Genomic DNA, 20,758 nt, shown 5'->3' on the forward strand with positions numbered 1-20,758 from the left:
ACCCTCATCCTAAACACACACACTCTCAACCCAAACATACACACAAACACAGACACACACCTACCCTCACCCAAACACACACTCCCTCACTCCAAACACACACAGTTCATAAACAGAAACATACACACCTCACCCAAACACACACAACCCATACACACACACAGACACACACACACATACACACATGCTCACACACTGTATACTCAACCCAAACATGCACAATCTATACAGATACATACACACACAGACACACACACACACACCTACCCTCAGCCTGAACACATACAACCCATATACAGATACACACACACACCCTCATCCTAAACACACACACTCTCAACCCAAACATACACACAAACACAGACACACACCTACCCTCACCCAAACACACACACCCTCACTCCAAACACACACAATTCATATACAGAAACATACACACTTCACCCAAACACACACAACCCATACACACACAGAGACACACACAGACACACACAGACACACACACACACACACACACACACACCTCTGTTAAAAGTTATAGCTACTTACCAAGCAAAGACTTTAGAGCTAGAAGCCCTGTTTCAGACCTGATATATCACTGAATATCCATGTGCTCTGGAGCAAGTTTCTCAAATCTTCCGTAGCACGGGGCTTCTCTAGCATCCATCAGCAGAGAGGAGCTATGAGCCCGAAATGAGGCACTTGCAGGAGGAGAGATGGGCAACGCTGAGCATGTCACGTGATATACACTCACTAAGTAGGGTACGTGAAAATGGGACTAAGGGTCCAGTGCTGAAGCCCTGACTGGGCTCATACACAGGAGGGAAAACAGTTGCCCACAGAGATGCCATTGTGCCAGAGATTGGGCAAACCGATCCAAATGCTGGATCTCAGGGGGCGGAGCTCATTATCTTGAAGTCTCTTCTGCCTGAGACTCAGGGTCGATTCTATGGATTTGCACAGGGTTGGCCTTCTGGGGAGAGTCAGAAGTAGGGATGCTGGGTCTAGAAACATAGAAGGTGTACGACCTCACAGCAAGCTGAGGTGTGAAAGAGTTGTTCTGGAATGGAAAGAAGTAGGGGGAGCAGAACCACACATCTGCAAGCAGATCTGGAAGCCAGGTAGAGATTGAGGCTTCAGGAGCAGCAAGGGATCCTGGGAAGTAAAAGCAGCCACTTGACTCCCTCAGCGAAGTTCTGAGGCGAAATCCCAGAGAGCTGGAGGTTGGCTTAAAAGAGAAGCAGGACCCAGCCTGGAATGTTCAAGAGAGGGAGAGATGGGTAACCCTTGGTTTCGTAACAAATGGGTCGGGGGGGGGGGGGAAGAAAGTAAACAAGAGAGCATAGCTGGCTGGCTTGTTGGGCAAGTTACAGAGGAGAGGGGGCGTTACCTTCAGAATGAAGGGAACCTTCCCTCCAAACAGAAGGGTAAAGATGGAGAGAAACAGGGAGGTGGACATGGGAGAAGATGAAGTCTTCATGTGACGGCTTCCTTGTTGGTACCCAAGAAGAAGATTGTGAGAGATGGCCTTACGTCCACTTGACACACATGCTAGAGTCATTTGAGAACATGCCCCCATGAGGTCCTGATGTAAGGCGTTTTCTTTATCAGTGATTGATGGGGAGGGCCCAGTCTATTGTCTAACCCTGGGCTGCTGGTCCTGGGTTCCATGGGGAAATGGGTTGAGCAAGTTAAAGGGAGCAAGCCAGTAAGCAGCACCCCTCCATGGCCTCTGCATCAGCTCCTGCTTCCAGGATCCTGACCAGTGCCTGTCCTGACTGCCTTTGATGATGAACACTGATATGGGGGTATAAGCAGAATAAACTCTTTCCTCCCCAACTAGTTTTTGGGTCATGGTGTTTCGCTGTAGCAGTAGAAACCCTAAGACAAGCTAGGTGATGGTGACCCATGCCTTTAATCCCAGCACTCGGGCAGCAGACAGGTGGATCTTTGTGAGTTTAAGGCCAGCCTGGTCTACAAGAGCTAGTTCCAGGACAACCAGGGCTTCACAGAGACATTCTGTCTCAAAAAAACAAAAGAAAATAAATAGTCATCTTGGAGGGGTCGGGAAGGATGAAGCAGAGGCTTGAGCAGAAAGTATCAACTTTTGGACTGTGGAAGATTTGTGAAGGAGCTGGCTAGATTTGAATTAGCCCATGGTTGTGGCTTCTGCATCTCTTGAATGCACCCAGCCCAGGCTGGGGCTTGCATGGAAACACAAAGTCACCCATGCAACTGACTTGAAATAGTAAAACCAGCCTCCCCTCTCTGTCGTAGCTAAACCGAATGGCCTGGACCGCCATCCTCACTTCCTGCCACATCTCTCCTTAACACCCCTGGGCAGCTTCATTCCCACCTCGCTGTGCAGGCCCAGCTCTGTGAGGCCACCACACAACCCAGAGGCTTGCTGCCGACTCTGGGTTCTCACTTGCTAGGATCTCCGCAGCATAAAAATCTCTTTTCTTCCTGAAATGCTTTTGTGTGATAGGACAAGAGAATTTCTCAGTTTGCTTATGATCATTCCCTCTCTCTCTCTCTCTCTCTCTCTCTCTCTCTCTCTCTCTCTCTCTCTCTTTCTCTCTCTCTCTCTCTGAGTGCATCTCTTGTTTATTTGTTTTGAGACCTGATTGGTCTCCCTTGACCACACTAGCCTTGAAGTCTCCCTTATCCTTCTTCCTCCAACTCCTGACTGCTGGGGTCCCAGGGATTCAAAACCAGATCCGGTCTCAGGTCTCACTTTAAACGTCACAAGCTCAGGATTCCCTGAAAACCTCATGAAAAGCCTATTGCTACCCTGTGATCCCATGAGTCCCACATAGAAAGCATATAACAAATAAAAAGGGTGAAATGTAGGATGTTTCTCTTGGGTTACAAGGTCTCCTGCTTCGAGGCAAACCCCACACATTCGTCAAAAATTGGTGCACGCTCTGATGAGGTACTGAAGTATAAGGTTCCAAGGAAGCCCCTGAGCTTTGCCTGTCCCCCTGGAGTCTGCTGGTGAATTACATCTACTTTCTGATGTGTGCTTTTATCCATTCTTCCCAAGTTGACATCTATCAGGGAACTCTCATTCCATTGGTTGTGAAGTCTCTGTTTTGATAAAGATTATTCTTACAAGGAACCTCCCAAGGGCTGTGAAAGAAACAAGGGGCTTGGGTTGGGACTAACGACTCAGAAATCCTACCGTGGACCTCTGAAGCCACGTGATGGGAGCTGCTAACAGGGTGTCAGAGACTGAGTGGAGACCCAGCTTTTATACTCACTTCAGAGACCCCTGGCCCCTCTCTTCAATTCACCAGTGTCAACCTTGGTTGCCATTCTGACCAATTTAGCAAAATGTGTCCCCTCCCCCCACAATACCCGAGTCAGCCCCCAAATCTTCACATTTGTGGCTGAATGGGTCAACATCACACCTCACCATCTTGAGGAGCAATGTGAGATTGTCCCTCAGCCTTGTCAAGTGACCTATCTTTCAGAAGGACATATTCGGGTATGGACAAGGGATCATCTGAACCCCTAGAGACTGCAAAATCAAAGCACTTTGTCAGGTGCTCAAGGGAGGTCAGCCTGGGATAATTATTAAGTCTGCAGCAATAACTATCATGTAGACCACTTCAGAAATTAACTTATTGCAGAAATCGAGGTCATGTGATTTTCTGAAGTGCAAGGACAGGTGGCATATGGGCCCAATTTTGCCTTCAATGTCTCTTTGAAGTTAATAGGCAGGGCAGGTACTTATCTAATCACGGCATTTGGACCAGCGTGTTCCGCACATTCAGGACTTTGTAATGAGATGCAATGTTTATGTTCCAGGCTCTTCCCTACAGACTGCAAAAATACCCTTTGCTCAGCCTTGTCTAATCATTACAAGTGTCAACAGTCAAAGCTAATGACAGAAAGTAGGTTTATAGGGCAGTAACCCTGCCTGCTTGGCACAAAAGATCTATTCCCAGAAGGAAAAAAAAAAAAAGATTTAAACAATTATGTGAACCTCGGTGTAGCTAAGGGAGCGGCAATGGCTTGGGATTTCAAAATCATGATTTTTTTTTTTAAATCAGATTGAGCCAGCATATAAATGTGTGAGCAGTGTGGGAAGATTGGTATTATTTAAAAGACTGAATATGGATTTTATTCTTAATTTTTTTTAAGGTCAAGCTTAGAGTCCCCCATATTCTCCTCTGTGTGTGTGTGTGTGTCCATCCATCAAATCTCCCGGGAAACTCTCCCCCCCATTTAGTTAAATTCTATGTAATAAGTATTTACTAAGCACTTTCTGGGTTCCAGTGTTGACTTGGCTGTGGAGAGTCATAAACACAGAGATATGGGAACTGAATGACAGTTCTCTGGGCGTCATGAATTCCTGTGTTATAGTTTGTTCAGAGGCTGATTCCCAGGCCCAGATGCTCAGTGCAGACCCTCCCAGAATGCACTGCCTAAGAATGAGCTTGCAAACTTGTTAAATATATAGTGTGAGGGTCCCAAGCCCAGAGATTCTGACTGGATGCACCGAGGAAGGTATGGAAGCACTGGGAGGATTTTCACTGTTATTTATTTGTTAGTTTTTTGAGACAGGCTTTCTCTGTAGCTTTGGAGCCTGTTCTGGAGCTCACTCTATAGACCAGGCTGGCCTTGAACTCACAGAGATCCACCTGCCTCTGCCTCCTGAGTGCTGGGATTAAAGTCGTGCGCCACCACTTCCTGGCCACCTTTATTTTTTTTTAAAAAACTACAATGATACCTTAATTTTTAAAAAGATGTGTGTGTGTGTGTGTGTGTTTATAAATGTATAAATGCAGTGCCCTCAGAGGCTGGATGAGGGCATCAAATCCCTAAGAGCAGTGATTCTCAGCCTTCCTTGTGCTGCAACCCTTTAATACAGGTCCTCACGGTGTGGTGACCCCCAACCATAAAATTAGTTTTTGTTGCTGCTTTATAACTGTAGCTGTTATGAATCATAATGCAAATATCTGTTTTGCAATGGTCTTAGGTGTGATTCTCATGGGATTAGGACCACACCTCCCAGAAGGATCAGTTTCACCCTGCCGGACTGAAAGACTACACTTCCCAGGAACACCACAACAGACAACCACGCCTACGCAGATTCTTATATATACCAGTGTTAAATCCATCTCCCCCCCCCCCCTTTTTCTCCTTCCCTCGACCCGTCCCTCTCACACTGTGGAGCACCCCCTTCCCTTAATAAACAATCCTCCCACGCACGTGGTCGTGTCCTGGACCTCCCTTCCTCCGTCTCCGCGATACACACCACGCCGAAAGAACAGCATTAGGCAACCCTTATGAAAGGGTTGTTCAATCCCCAAGGGGTCATGACCCACAGGTTGAGAACGGCTTCCCTACAGCAATAGTTAAAGGCAGCTGTGAGCTGCTGGACATTGGTTCTGGAAGCTGAACTCAGGTCCTATGTATGAGCTGTGTGCGCGCTTAGCTGCAGAGCCATCCCTAAGCCCGTAGCTGCTGCTGCTTCTTCTTCTTCCTCCTCCTCCTCCTTTTTTTTTTTTTTTTTTTGGCTGGTCTTGAACTCACAGAGATCTGCCTGCCTCTGCCTCCTGAGTGCTGGGATTAAAGACATGCACCACCACTGCCCCGCAAAGCCTGTGTCTTTCAAGCTGGGTTTCTGGTTTCTTTCAAGGCAATGCGGAGCCCACTGGCTCATCAGCTCCCTTAAGTACCTGTTGTTAGTATGTAGCCTACTGACCATGCTTGTTATTTTTGTAATTTCATGTTTACACAATGACAGAAAGAGTGTAGGGGTCAGTGCCACTGGCATAGAGCAGAAGTCATTTTTTTCCCCCAAAAGCTGATCTTGTGTTTTGCCAAAAACCTGGAAGTGATCAAGTTTGAATAGGATTCTCAATGTTATTTTCTGTCACCTTTCATTCTGTGGAAGCAGGATTCTTGGCATAGATGTAACAGTTCCTCTCCTTTGTCACCCCCAGAAATGTAATCCCTCTGCCTCCTGTGGCTGTACCCTCACTCCAGTGTAACCTTGGGGAGGGTACTGTTTACTCCCAGAGTGAACCTGGGGCTCTTGCTGGGAGCTCCGCACGGAAGGGACAAGAAAAACCCGCAGAACCAGCTCAGCCACTACAGACTATAAACAAGCAATCCAATGGGAATAGGGGCAGAGATTAGCGTAGGACTGCAATTAAAGCTGGCTTTCCCAAGGCTGTCAGCACATCAGGCTGAGCAGCGGCCTGAGAATGTTGCTCACATCCCAGGAGAGGTTGCCGGTTGCTATGCCGGCGACGCAGCACGGGGCGCTTGCTGTATAAAAAGTGCTGTGGATTTTTGTCTGATGTACCTCGCTTTTTTTTATCAAAACACATGTTTTTCACACCCATACATGTACCTGCTAATGTGTAGATTTGTGATTTCCCGACTCCAAGAATAGGAAGACTAGAAAATCTAATGCCAAAGTCTTAGGAAAGACAGCAAAACAAAACAACCTTCGAAGGTTAGTTTGTCTTGGGGCAAATGCGTGGGAAATACATGAGGAGGAAAATTTAGTTAACAAATGTGGGGTGTAGCTGTAATGGTATCATTTTCATCTCTGTAGCACAAACCCACACTAATATATACATATATATATATATATATATGTATATAATTTTCACTATGATCATTTGGGAGACACAGAAGAAACAGACATCAGGATTTCTGCCCTTTAATATTTGAGGAGAAAAGACAATGTATATATTATTGAATGAATAAATAAGATGTGCATTTAAAAAAACCATTGAAGGGGCCAGAGAGTTGCCTCAGCCTCTAAGAGCTCTTGTTGCTCTTGCAGAAGACTTGGGTTCAGCTCCCAGCACCCACGCTGGGGCTTACAACCATCTGTCACTCCAGTTCCAGAAGATTTGGCACGCTCTTCTGCCCTCTGCAGGCACCAGACACACATGTGATACACATATGTACATGCAGGCAAAATAGTCACATATATACTAATATAAATCTAATATAAATCTAAAAACAATGATGAAGACCCCGGATGAGTGAGATAATTATCCGCTTTAATGTGGAGAGAGGGTTTCCAAGAGAGTTGGCCTCTTGGATCTGACAGGTTTGGGGCACACAGTAGAAAGTGGAGGTCACATCAACCTCAAGGCTTAACCCTCAGAGTCAGTGAGTGAAGTGTGCTCTCTTGGGGGCCTAGCTGCACTTCAGCTGAGGAACAGGGTAGACGTGCTCATGGGAAGCCGGAGATGGCAGAGTCTGTGGGCTTGGCTGGCAAGTCAAGTCTCAAGTGAATGTGTGTGCTGACATGGGCACAGCCATGTCGAGGATCTCAATGCCTTGGCCCCGTGGGAGTGGCAAAGACTTGCTTGGGCCTGGGTGAACATGTTTGTGGGATGTGCAGAAAATGCATGCGCTTTCTGTCCTCCAGATGTTTGTGACCCAAAGACTGCTCCCTTACAGAGACCACTCCTCTGGAGATTGGATTACCCTGCTCCTTGTTCGTATGTGTATATAACAGCTTTTCTGCCTTGTTTATCTGTGTGTAATCCTACCTCCCTGTTCAACTGTATATGATAATGTATATTGTAAGCACTTGGAGCTTTCTGGATGCAACGAATTCTCCATCAGAGAGCCGAGACCCCCAGATCCCAGCTTTCCTGAGTATCTTTCCTTCTCTCCCTTTCTACCCCAGTCATGGAGGCGTGAGTTCAAATCCAAACTTGACTGCTTTCTGTCTATAACTTGGGGAAAGTAACTCTATGTCTTTAAAAACTGGGTGTCTTTTCTACAAAGTAGGGTGATAGCATCATGGATTCCATTGCTTATTTTGAGGAGTTAATGAAATAATCCATGCTACAGTCTGCAGTGCTTGTACACAGTAAACAATAAGTCAGAGCGATTCAATCATGGCCACTCCTGAATGGCCAAAAGAAAACTATTATTTTCCAGGTACATTTGTATGTGTCTTATCTAGGCTTTTTTTTTGTGACCCAAACATCTTGGAGACCACCAATTCCTTCCTCTTCCTCCCCATCTAGGCAACATTGTCTTGCCATAAAGGAACTGCTTTGTGAGCTCATGATAGAATACTCTGAGGCCCCTCTTGATGTCCTGACACCCCATGTCTGGACTTTGGGGTTCTAATGTGAATTGCAGGACCCACATGTTCGCTGTGCCTTGAACTGCCTGGCTTTGTCACCTGTTAGATGGTTGACAATGGCACAAGGAGAGAACCTGTACACATATGTACACACACACACACACACACACACACACACACACACACACACACACCACATATCTTTTTCTTTCCCTTGAAAACTTTAAGTGTGTGATCCGCATTGGGTATTTACAGCAAGCGTGCTGAACCTTGCTTGACCAACACGGTTTTAGAGGAAGAAACAATGAGTTAGAGCAGGAGCAGCCACAGAAACCCAAAAAACACTTCTTCAAGGAAAGATTTGTGGGTCACGGAAGTGAGGCGGGGATGGCTAATGCACCATGCATATGGTCATGAAGAGTGCGTGTCCCCATGAAAGCTGGAGAGCCATTTGGGCCTCACACTAACCCTTCTTCCTGTTTCATAGACACATTTGTTGCTTTATTTCTTATTTCCCCTAAATTAGGGCAAAAGGGTAGCTCCCACTACTGGGCCCAGGAAGAATGAAATAAAGAGTATATATGGGAACATTTGTTATGTAGAGTGCTGCCCTCTATAGAGAGACTTAAGAGATTGTTCCCTCCCTGGGACAGCCATTGTTGGAAGAATCTCTCAGTAGCCTATGTAGACAGCCTATGGTTTTGACTAGACTGTGGTGAGCATTTGATGCTCATGAAATATCATTTAAGAGTGGGTTGTTGGTTCAGTCTCTGTGAGCCCCTGTGAGCCCATATACCCAGTTATATACCTAGGTTAGTTGATTCTGTGGGGTTTGTGTGTGCACGTGCGTGAGTGCGTGCATGGGTGTGTGTGTGGTGTCCTTGACCCCCTGTCCTACAATTCTTCCTCCATCTCTTCCACAGGATTCCCTGAGTTCTACCTAATGTATGGCTGTGGATCTCTGCATCTGTTTCCATCAGTTGCTGGGTGAAACCTCTCTGTTGGCAAATAAGCTAGGCACCAATCTATGAGTATAGCAGAATATCATTAGGAATCATTTCATTGACTTTTCCCCCCTTCTTCTCTGGAGAGAAATGGAGGAGGAGTGGATGGGGTGGAGGGATGAACAGAGAGAGGGTATGGGGGTGGGGAGGAGAAGAGGGAGGGGAAACAGCAGTTGAGATCTTAAGCAGGAGACCCTGAAAGGTTTGCCTCAGCCTGGGCCAACTTGCCGACGATTGCCAGAGTCCTTATAATGACTGACACGGTGTCCCCTAGTCCTGCCAGGAGGATGTTACTCTGTCTGTGATCTATGACAGTGCAGTGGTTCTCCTGGGATAGCGTTCTTTGTGCTCCTCCATGGAGCCAATGGTCGGTGACTTGGTGACACCCAGGGCCCCGATAACTGAGGTGCTCTGGTCTGACTCCAAGGGAAACTGTGATGGGGCAGCACCCCAAGGCTCTTCTTGAGTAACTTATTCCCTGTGCTGTTTGGAGGGTCTCAGATAAGCCCCTGGGAAGCTCGTCAGCTGGCCTGGTTGAGTAGCAGAATTTTATTTCCCATAGCCAGATGGCCGTTTTAGCACCGTTTTTGCTGTTGGGCTCCCATGTTAATAAAACTCTGAACAATATAATCTTTTCCAATTAACTTTGACCACATGGTTTAAAGGTTTAATGACTTTTTACCAGGGGACTCAGGTCATGGTACAAATGGCGCTCTTTCCACTCATATGGGTGCTCCTTGGATTGCCTTGAAACCGAACGTGCCCAGGTGGTTCTGCACCTCCCCCAACTCTCACAGCTGGGCTCCCTTATGGATTTTGATTCCAAGAGAGTGGCTTGATTGTGCTCCCCAGACTGAACTGGGGAGCTGGGGGTTTTGAAGGCATCTTGCTCCACCTCCTAAGAATGCTAAGTAGTTCTGGTGACCACAATGTGGTTGTCAATGTCCCATAGAGTGACTGGGCATGAGAGTTGGGGAAACCAACACAGCTCTAAGTAGTGCACACTTACTGTGTACCAGAACCAGAGGCCGGTGGTTTATGTGCATTTTGTTTTCTGATTGTCACAGAGTCCAAAATACGTCTTCTATTCTTTCCACCTTTATAGATACGGATATTTAGGCTCCAAAACGTTAACTTATTTGCCTAAAGCCATATACCCCGTGGCAGTCACAATTCGGTCCCATGGGCTGTTGAATTCTGGAACCTGCACTTTAACTGTTATACTGGTTTAGTTTTATGCAGAGACACTGCCTGCCAGCAAGCATCAAGAACAAACTGTATCCAGATATAAATAACACATAAATATGGGCAGACCTGGTTCACGGGCACATTCCTTTTGAGCTCCAAAGAATAAGTTAGCTTTGTGAGTTTGACAGAAAGAGAAGGCAGGTTGTGAAGTTTCTTGGGTAAGTCTAGGTATTTGGACACCTGTTCAGCTATTCTGGGATTCTGTGGTGGGGGTAAGGGAAGACAGGGAGGGTGAGGTCATTATTGCAAAAACCATTTCCTGAGAGCTTGACTTCAGGAAATGCGGGAGCATTAAAAATACCCATTGTGTGGGAGCCGTGGTCGGACCATGACTCACATTTAACAATTGTGTCCATAGGTCATGAAGGATTGGGGGAACATAGGAGATATTCATACAAGGCTGTGTCTGTGGGTGGTTCATTATGAAGTGTTCAATAGCTTGAGAGTCACGTTGCCATTTCAAAGGTGACATTTACCAGTCTTCACGGACACTGTGGGGCCAGACTTCTCCATTCACACACTGATTTGCAATCACTTGTCCACCTGCTAAGTACGAGGGTTTGCACGGTTTCCCTTAGGATATTCGAGAAAGAACCCAGCTTGCTCCCTGTCCCTTGTGGTGTCTATGAGGCACCGGCAGGAAAAGGGGGCTGCTTTGTGAGTTTGCCTACATCTTTGCTTTCACAAAAGAAAGGTATTTCCCTCAAGGAAAGATATTTCCTTTCATTTTTGTCACAAATAAACTCCTCTAAATGAGTCTGTCACCTCCCAGACCTTATTTCCAGCAAGATGTGATGGTTGGGAGAGGCCTGGCCTGGGCTTGGTGGGGACTTTTTTGGTCACTGTAAGAATGAGACTGGCTAGAGGGAACAGAAATCTTTAATTGAATGCTCATGTTTTTTGGAAATTTGCCCTGGGAATTTTTTTGTTTATTACTAAAAATTTTTGTTTTATTCAAAATTGGTATATACTAAAGATACAAATGTACGTATGTATAAAGGGCAGTAATAACAATCCCCTAGGAAGGCACGCCAAACCCAACTCCAGAGCAGCGTAAAGGCATTGCATCTACCTCTGCATTCTTCCTCTGTCTTAGCAGCCTGTGTCTCCCCTTCAGAGGAAGCCATTGCCTTGAAACTGTGCTTACTAGATACAGAGCGGAGGTTCCAACTCCTCCAGCCTGTGCATGACGAAGGAAAGCCGATGGATACCCAGAGAGGTAGCTTAGTAGCCAGGGTTCTTGTCACCTTGGCAGGCAGACCCGTGTTTGTGGCCGTGTTTATGTGCACATAGGTTCTGACGGGTTATGTGAAAACGTGGTGCCACGCAAGGGAGTTGAACATCTGGGACCAAGGATGACTCTGTAAGGGTGGGATAGATATGAAGGCTATAGAGAGAGGAAGCAGGGCGACTCAGCAAGAAAGAGCACTTGCCGTGACGTGGGCAGACTGAACTTAAGCCCTAGAATTCATATAAAATCCTGGATGTGGTCGCGTGTGCTCCTGTGATTTCAAAATCTGGGAAGACTGTAAACGAAAGAATCACTGGGGCTTGCTGGTTAGCAGCCTGGGGAAGAAGGCAGAGGACACTAGAATAGGACCCCAGAAGCCTCAATTTGAGATGCACCTCTTTGGAAACACACACACACACACACACACACACACACACCACACACACTGATACACATACCTACATGAGCATAGACTATTCTATAAAAACAATAAGAAACTAGTAGATATTATGTAGGATTCTTATCTTGAATCCTTTTGAAGAATTCAAATAAACACCACAAGTTAATAAATACCGTGTGATCAAAATAAACTTTGGATGGTTGAAATATTAGATAACAAAAAATGCGGAGGAGAATATGCTACTAATTATCAACTCTTTGGAGAGGCCATCATTTTCTTTTTAAACTTTGAAGTGACAGAGGAAACCACAAGAAACAAAGACTGACAGATGCAGTTACGTAAACAATTGTAAATACTCCACCAACAAAATAACCGAGGCCAGCAGATGGGAGAGAATTCAATCGAACGTGACACCCAGGCTCTCATCTGTGGGGGAAACTCCCCGAAGCGCTGAACACAGCCGGCAAACTCTTCCCAGATCGCTGGCTGCGGAAGGACTGGAGAAAGACAAGCTCCAGATGGGAACAGGACAGCCATTGGCCCTGTGTACAAGGAGAAGGGTGCTGGCCTGATGTACCGGCTCTCTGGGGACTGGGGAGCTGGAATGGTCCTAGAACAGAGTAGGGTGTTGCTAACTAGAACTTTGTTTGTGGAGGTGGGGCCGCTAGAACGTAGAAGCTACTGAAGCACTCAGATACATCCCAGCGTTTGGGAAGAATTGTGAAACATTTCCCAAGACCCAGCCCCTCTGACAAAGAAATGAGCTGTCTCTGCTGGCCAGGGAGACAGTGCCTCCCAGAGATCTCACGGAAGATGGAGGGCACGCCGCAGAGACCTCGTATTTGGCAGCAGGCACATCTTTTAGCGTGAAGTTCGTTATATGGTGGTAACAGGGCAGTGGGTTCTAAGGACAATGACACAGGACTCAAAAAGCCACATGGGGACTCAAAGGGAATGGAAGTTGTGAGGCCTCTCGCGAACCTCCCATTACACGCTCATTTAATATGTGGCTAAGCAATTCACACAGCTGCAATGTCAAACAGCGGAGGAGAATCCCCTACCGGTAGCCAAGAACAGGCAGCTGAAAGACACCCATGGCTGGAGGAAGAGTCACTGGAGGTGAGCTTTGGGAGTTTAAAACCTCGGGCTCCTTTCTGGTGGCTCGCTCTGCTTCCGGCTTTCCTTTGAAGACGTGAGCTCTCCACTTCCTCTTCCTGAGGCCACGCCTACTTCTTGGCGCTCGCGCTCCCGCTCTCTATGCCTTTCTGCCCTGATGGGCCCTTAGGCCTTTAAAATCATAAGCCAAATGAACTCTTTCTTCCTTAAGTGGCCTGGTGATGGCATTTTGTCACAGCGACCTAAAGAAACGGATGGGATCAGTGACCCAGAGAGACCGCCCCCCCTCTCTCCACAATGAAAATGCAGCTCTCTACAAACCAGGAAGCGTGTCTTCACCAGATGTTGAAGCTGCTACAGCCTTGTCATAAGCTTCCTAGCTTCTAGAACTGTGAGAAAAAAAATTATATTTTTTAGTCTATTTAGTTAGTCTATCATTATAGTCTATATTTAGTCTATATACTGTTTATATACTATTTATAAGTTAAGTCTAAGTTATTCTATTTGGTAGTCAAAATGGATTAAGACAATAGACAAAATGCTTTATACCATATACCATTTTTAGTCTATTATTATAGTATATTTAGTCTATATTTAGTTTATATACTATTTATAAATTTAGTCTAAAATATTCCGGTATAGTAGTCAAAATGGACTAAGACAATAGATAAAATGTTTATGTAATATATTATTTGACTGTCATGATAATAACAATAGTAATAATAATAGTAGCAATGTTGTATTTATTCATTTAAAAGGTCTGTTAGGAAGACCATGGGCTGTGGAGAAACACATTTTTATCATTTTCACTGAAGAAACTGAATATGGAAGCTTCCCCCAATGCCTTCCCCCAAGGCCTCTGATGTCACTAGGATGTATAAGAGCTGAGGAAGCCTGATGAGGCTTCCAGGGCCACCACGTGCTGATGCTACCAAGGCCACCACCACCACCAGGTACGTGACTGCTGTTGGCACAATGTCTCATTCATATACCTGAAGTCCTCTCACGCTGACACTCACTCTACTGCTAAGTCCCATGATTGGCCCCCAAAGCACACATCCTTGACTGCTCAGCAGCGCAGAGGGGTTTTTTTTTTTTTGTTTGTTTAGTTTTCTTGTTACAGTTCTGGGTGGAGTCTGTTAATTCAATTAGCATTACTGTCCCTGGTTCTAGACTTCAGATATGGAGGCTGAGTAGGAAAACATTCAACACTCACGTGGTTTACTGTTTCTCCCTGTGCTCAAAGCTAGCTCATCTCTCCACTACTGCTGGCAAAAGCTTGGGCCGAACTCTAGACTGTTTTAGGATTGGATATTTTTAGGAACCACCTTAAGTCCTTTTCTCTTGCAAACCAACCTCCAGCTGGCCTGACCCACAGCTGCTATTCATGCCCAGACAGGTCTGATTCTTTTGGTAGCAAAACCTGTTCAAGTGCAAATCGGGACCTCTGAAATAAAATAATTATTCTTCTTGTGGAGTGTGATATGATAAGGCCTTTTAATTTGACAGTGTTTCTGTATTTTACATTTAGAAAGAAAAATCATAGATCAGCCTCCACTGCTACTTATTGATTTCTTCTGTTACTAATAGCACTTAATTTAACTTTCAGAAGTTTCTACTATAACCTTGTTTAAAGTATCCCGAAACTTGTAAAGAAAACATGAATAATCTTCTTTATCTCATGCAAACCATTTTTATTTTTCTGAAAAGCAAATGCTAATAGCAATGCTGCATGCCTAGGCTTACATGTTTACCCATGTAGAATAGAGAAACATAAACACATGCTCCATCTATAGAAAGGGATTATGAACATGGGATGTCCAAAGCATGGTGCACATTATCACTCTGGATGGCATAATTTTACAGACAGACAAACACATACACATAATATGTATTTTAAAGTAAGTTAATAAATGTTTCCTTAGATCTTTTCACACATCCTTAATGCTTTTTATTGCCTCTTCCTTTTTTCTGTCTCCCTCTGTGCCATCCTCCTTCCTCCTCCCCAGTTAGGCTCTCCTGCCTCTCTGCCCCATTTAAGGCACCATATAAGGCACTAGACTGGCATTCAGTCATTCTATTGAGTACCCTTTCCCTGCCCCATCTCCCCCCAATGCCATAGTCCCTGCTTTCCCGCCTGCTGTGGTTCTTCCGGGTTAATTTTATCTGACCCAACTTAGAATCACCTGGGAAGAGAGTCTTAATGACAACTTCTCCAGATCAGCCTGGCCTGGGTGCATGTTTTGGGTTAATTGTCTTGAGAGTTAATTGATGTAGGGGGTACCCACCCACTGTGGGAGGCACCGTATGATGAGCAGGATCCTGAACTAGATGAGTGGGGAAAGCTAGCTGGAAGCAGAAGCAGGCAGCACGGGTGTTTTTAGTCTTTTTCTGCCCTCGATTGTGGCTGTGCCGTGACCAGCCGCTTCAGTTCCTGCCTTGACGTCCCTTCAATAACGGGCTATAACTTGGAATCGTAAGACAAATAAACCCTTTCCTTCCTTGGGTTGTTTTTGGTCAGGATATTTTATCACAACAGAAGTGAAACTTTGAACAGAAACGGAAAGGACTTTCCATACAAAACAATAGTGGAAACAATCTGTTGGAAAGAAACATATTTGATTGCGTAGAAATCCCAAAAGATTAATGAACACCATAGAGATAAAATCCTTAATACAAAGGAGCCTTTGAAATCAATTAAATTGACAGTCATGATAAAGGAATGTTATGATTTTTTTTTTAAATAAAAGAAGGCAAATTCAAGTCATGAAAGAGGAAATCCTAATCTGCAAGAGTGTAAGGAGACATTTTAAATATAATATTTCATTAATTCTTTGAGTATTTAATACAATGAATTTTGATCATATTTGCCCCCAGTGCCTTACAGATTCACCCCCTCCCCAACTTCATGTCTACCTGTTACTCATTTGTTTAATAACATACTGAGTTCAACTTGTGCTGCCCATGTTTGTGGGGGTGGGCCACCCACAGGGGCATAGTCAGCTTAACAAAGGCCTCATCATCAAAGAACACTGATTCTTCTCAGAAGCCATCTACTTTCCAGAGTACTTCATCTGGGATGGGGGAGCTCATGAGCCCCTTTCCTGTCCATGCTGCAATGTCGACTTGCTTTATCTCATACTGGTCTTACGCAGGTCATCCCAGGCGCTGTGAGCTTTACCATGAGTACAGCCATCTTGTCGTGTCCAGAAGACAATGTTTTGCTCTGGTTTTCCTCAACTTCTGACTCGCTCAGTCTTTTGGTTCTCCCCTTTCCATGTTGGTCTCTGAGTCTTAGGGGGGTGGTCTGTGATACAGATGTTCCATCTTTGGCTGAACACTCCACTAACATTTATCCGCTACAGTTTGGCCAAGGGTGAATCTCTGCATTAGCCCACCACGTGCTGCACAAAAACTTCATGATGAGTTTCAAAATCTGCAGTAATCTATAGGTAGAGAGATACTGTAATGTCCGTACTACTGAGTTCTACTCCCCTTCTATGCGCTATGCACTACAGTATAGTTCTCGAGCTGGGCAAGGGGCTGGAGATTGAAACACACAAACACACAGAGACAGAGACATGAGTCATCTTTGAATTCCCCAAGAATGCTAACTTTATTGTGTTCCAGGGCACCTTATATAGTGCCTTCCCTGACCTATGCCCACTGCCTAGCTTTCCGGATCCTTCAGCTGCAAGCCATCACAAACCACTCCCCTCCCATCAGGGTCTCATGCTCGGAGCAGCTGCAAGCACAGGAAAACACGTTGTTTACAGGAAATTCAGGTTCTGGGGATCCGCAGTCCCCAACATGATACTATGTCTATTTCGCAGAGTGATAATAGCAGATTCCTCCTTACATTCTGTGAGCTCCCCAGTCATGTGTTCTAGGCGAGATTTACAGCACCAGGTGTGTGTTTCCTCCTGTTGAGCAGGCCTTAAATTCAAACGGAGAGTAGGTGGCTACCCCTATAACATTCATACCACTATTGTGCCCATAGCCATACCTTTCCACGTGAGTCCTTATTGTAGTTCTTAGTTGGGTAAGACTGTTGATGGCTCCTTTCCCCTATGGCAAGCTACGTAATAAATATTTTCTGGTGCCATGCAGGCTAACCAAGCAGAAGAAAGCTTCCTGGCTAGTACCAACTTGGCTTCTCTGTGTTTTGTGACCAAAGTATGTGTATCTTACGCAATAGGGTCTTGTTATCAAGTTCTTGTGGGTAGCCAAGAGCAATGGCAATAGACTTTGTTGTTTGGGGGTCTTTGGGACACCCCTAACGAGCGATTTGAGGGACAGTATCCAATACTCGGCATTGGGCTTTTTATTTGGCAACCAATGTTTTCTGAGAAGAGCATATCCCTAGCTAAACTCTGTTATGTGGAAAATCTCTCTCTCTCTCATATCTCTCTCTCTCTCTCTCTCTCTCTCTCTCTCTCTCTCTCTATGAAGCTCATAAAATAGTAGGTTTCCATACTTGTCCTTGGTGTTAGTTATCTTCCCCATGCCTTTCTCTCTCTTACCCTTCCACTCCTTCCCATGCTTGAAATTCCTTTCCCATTATCACCCTTTCCCCTATTGTATAAAGAGATCTTTTATTTATTTATTTATTTTATTTTATTTTTTTTTAAAGAAATCATTTAAAAGGAAAAAAAATCTAGCATATTGGGTAGATTGGCTCATGGTATTTTGAATCACTACACTCTCTGTTGGAAAGAAACACGGCAGGAAAGAGCCTTAGATACTTGGCATTGGCCAGGCCCTTTTTAGGGTTAGTATGTGATCAGCATGAAGCTCTATCCTCTGTCACATACATAGAAAAACTAGGGCAGGTTGCCCAGGAAGTATTCCACTGATGATTACAGAGAAAGCTAATCCAATGGGAAAAGATTAGAGGGATTGTGTTTATTTAGTCTAGAGAGAAAAGAGTGGAATGGTGGCTAGTTATCTTAAATTATAATAAAGAGTATTTGACAAAATGATTGCCCCAGCTCTATGATAGACAATAAACTAAAAGAAATATGGCTAAATTATTCCAAAATTCTCTAATTAACACTCAGAAAATTCCAGGGTAGATGAACAAAGAAACAAAGGACCCCCCTGTCTCAGTATGTTTCTAAGCAATTTAAATGATACCTGTCATGTGGCTTAGTTATGGAATAGTGAATGGCCGGGGCCTTGATTAGAATTACAGGTTTGTAGTATCTTAGAGCCGAAAAATAGCCACAGTAGATTAAAGTTTCTCGTTTATGTGGTGTTTTAGATTCTGCTTACCAATAGTGCATACAAAAGCACGTATCAAGCATGATATCTTTAAGGTCAGAGTTCTGATATGATCAAATGAATGGGGGTTTTCAAAGTATCTGCTTGGGTTGTAGGAACAAATCATAGTTATGGTGTCTGAGTAAACAAACTCGGACATAAAGTTATGGCGTAATGGTGCAGTCCCGTGGAGCTTTAGTGTATTCCAGATTCCAGATGAAAAACAGCTGTTTCTCACAAGAAAACGTGTAAGGGTTCATAGCCCCACCTGTAACACCCTGGGTTCCGAGTGTAGTGACCACAGTGGAGGTACTATGGTATGCACCTAAGAGTAGACCAGCTGGACCTCATTTTTTTTTTTTTTTTTTTTTTGGTTTTTCGAGACAGGGTTTCCCTGTAGTTTCTAGAGCCTGTCCTGGAACTAGCTCTTGTAGACCAGGCTGGCCTCGAACTCAGAAATCTGCCTGCCTCTGCCTCCCGAGTGCTGGGATTAAAGGCGTGCGCCACCACCGCCGGGCTGGACCTCATTTTTATATCTATATGAAAGCCTTGCCTTTCTGCTTCTAGTCTTCCCACATTAAGAATTTTATATATCCACTTGTTTGTTTGTCTCTTTATGCAGGGTCCCACTGTGCCCTAGGTTGTCCAGGGCTCACTATATATCCCAGGTAACATTGACCTCACACTCATGATACTCCTTCTGCCTCAGCCTTCGGAGTGCTAGAATTCAAGCCATGATCCCTAACACGTCGTTGACCATTTCAGGTCATTTTTCCAAGTCTATTTCCTCCTCTCTAAAATGAGAGGCAACACCAACATGGAGTGTTTTGCTGAAAGTCAGCTGATAATAATGTAAGTTTAAAAAAGAAATGGCCAGAGACATAGCAAGTGTTCTTCAAAGGTGGATAGTATCCACTGTGGGAGCTTGTTTGCCAACATATTGTATGGATCACAGGTGATGACAAAGGTTGTTGCAGAGAGGCCGTTTGTTCATCTCAGCTAATTCAGACCCCAAATAATCACACAGAAACTGTATTAATTAAATCACGGCTTGGCCCATTCATTAGCTCTAGCTTCTTATTGGCTAACTCTTACATATTAATTTAACCCATTTCTATTAATCTATATATCACCAAGAGGTCATGGCCTACCAGCAAAGTTTCAGTACATATATCACTGGTGGTGACTCCAGAGCATCTCCTCAACTCCACCTTCCTCCTCCCATGATGTAGATCAAGTTGGTTCTTTATTCATTAACCAATAAAAGCAACACATAGAGAGAAGGACCTCCCACACCAAAAGGCAAGAGAGAACTTATTCATTGCATTTGGTAATTACAAGCATTCCCTTAAGTAATTTTTGCTGTGCTTCTGTGTGCAGAAGTTATGTGGAGAACAGGTGTGCAGGGTACCATGACAAAGTATTTTTTTATTGTGGATCATGACCAAAAAAGTTAGTCAGTATTTTGGTATATTATTTTTGCTAACATTATCCTTTCTTTCTTTTTCTCCCATTGCCCATTTTGAAATAATATGCCTGCCACCTTGCATAAAAATAACACTCCCGCAAAAACTCTCCCTTCACCCATCCCTCCAGTCACAGAAGCCATGACGCTCATGCATTTGACTTCTGCACATGTTGTAGGCTTCGAAATTGGATGTCAATTATTATAAATACATTTTAGTATTTAAGAGCACAGTGTAATATAACATGATGAGAGAAGTTATGGGAAGTTACAGGACTAAATGTAATAGCTAATTCAAAGCAATTAAATGGGCTTAGTGGCAGTTGGTAAGTCATAAATATGCACGACTCTGGTCTCCTGCAATGAGGAGCAGAAGTAACTGAAGGCCTAGTTATTCTTTCTCTAGATTTATGACAATGTTCACAGCAAGAACAAATTCCTAGTAGGCAGCTCCCAGACAATGGCTGAGCATGGCAGGGTATTAATGTAAACACAGTTGTGAGAGATATTTGCTTTCTCCAGTATGTGGCTTTAAATTAAGGAATTCCAGTAAATCTGTCAAAAAAAAGTATCTATAGAGCTAGTCTTTCTTGATAAGTATTAAACTTCAGGCATGGTTTGAAGGCTCTATATACTTTGTTCAGCTTTCTCATTTTTACTTTTTACAAATATTATCCCGAATTTACACTTTGGATGTTTCATTTCATCTTTCTTCTTCTTCTTCTTCCTCTTCTTCCTCCTCTTCTTCCTCCTCCTCCTCCTCCTCCTCCTCCTCCTCCTCCATTTTTGAGACAGGGTTTCATGTAGCCCGGACTGTAATTGAACTCCAGGTCCTCATGCCAAGACCTCTTGAGAGCTGGGCTTACAGACATTTGCCTTGCTTCTCGGTGAATTCAAAGTATTACTAAAAGATCATGCGCTTCAGAGGCAAGCACAAATGGACTTGAAACCA

General features: G+C 44.5%; 1 long non-coding RNA gene across 1 annotated transcript in view; it reads left to right on the plus strand.

The window, feature by feature from the left end:
- Positions 1–13,245: 13,245 nt before the first annotated feature.
- The window catches only part of LOC119803215, a 101,235-nt gene continuing 93,722 nt past the window's right edge, over positions 13,246–20,758 (plus strand). Inside the window, exons 1-2 of the long non-coding RNA XR_005283616.1 lie at positions 13,246–13,470; positions 13,838–14,032. This is a non-coding gene — a long non-coding RNA (uncharacterized LOC119803215). The remainder of the gene's footprint in view (positions 13,471–13,837; positions 14,033–20,758) is intronic.

Source organism: Arvicola amphibius, chromosome 17, assembly GCF_903992535.2.
Source record: "Arvicola amphibius chromosome 17, mArvAmp1.2, whole genome shotgun sequence".
NCBI classification, from domain to species: domain Eukaryota; kingdom Metazoa; phylum Chordata; class Mammalia; order Rodentia; family Cricetidae; genus Arvicola; species Arvicola amphibius.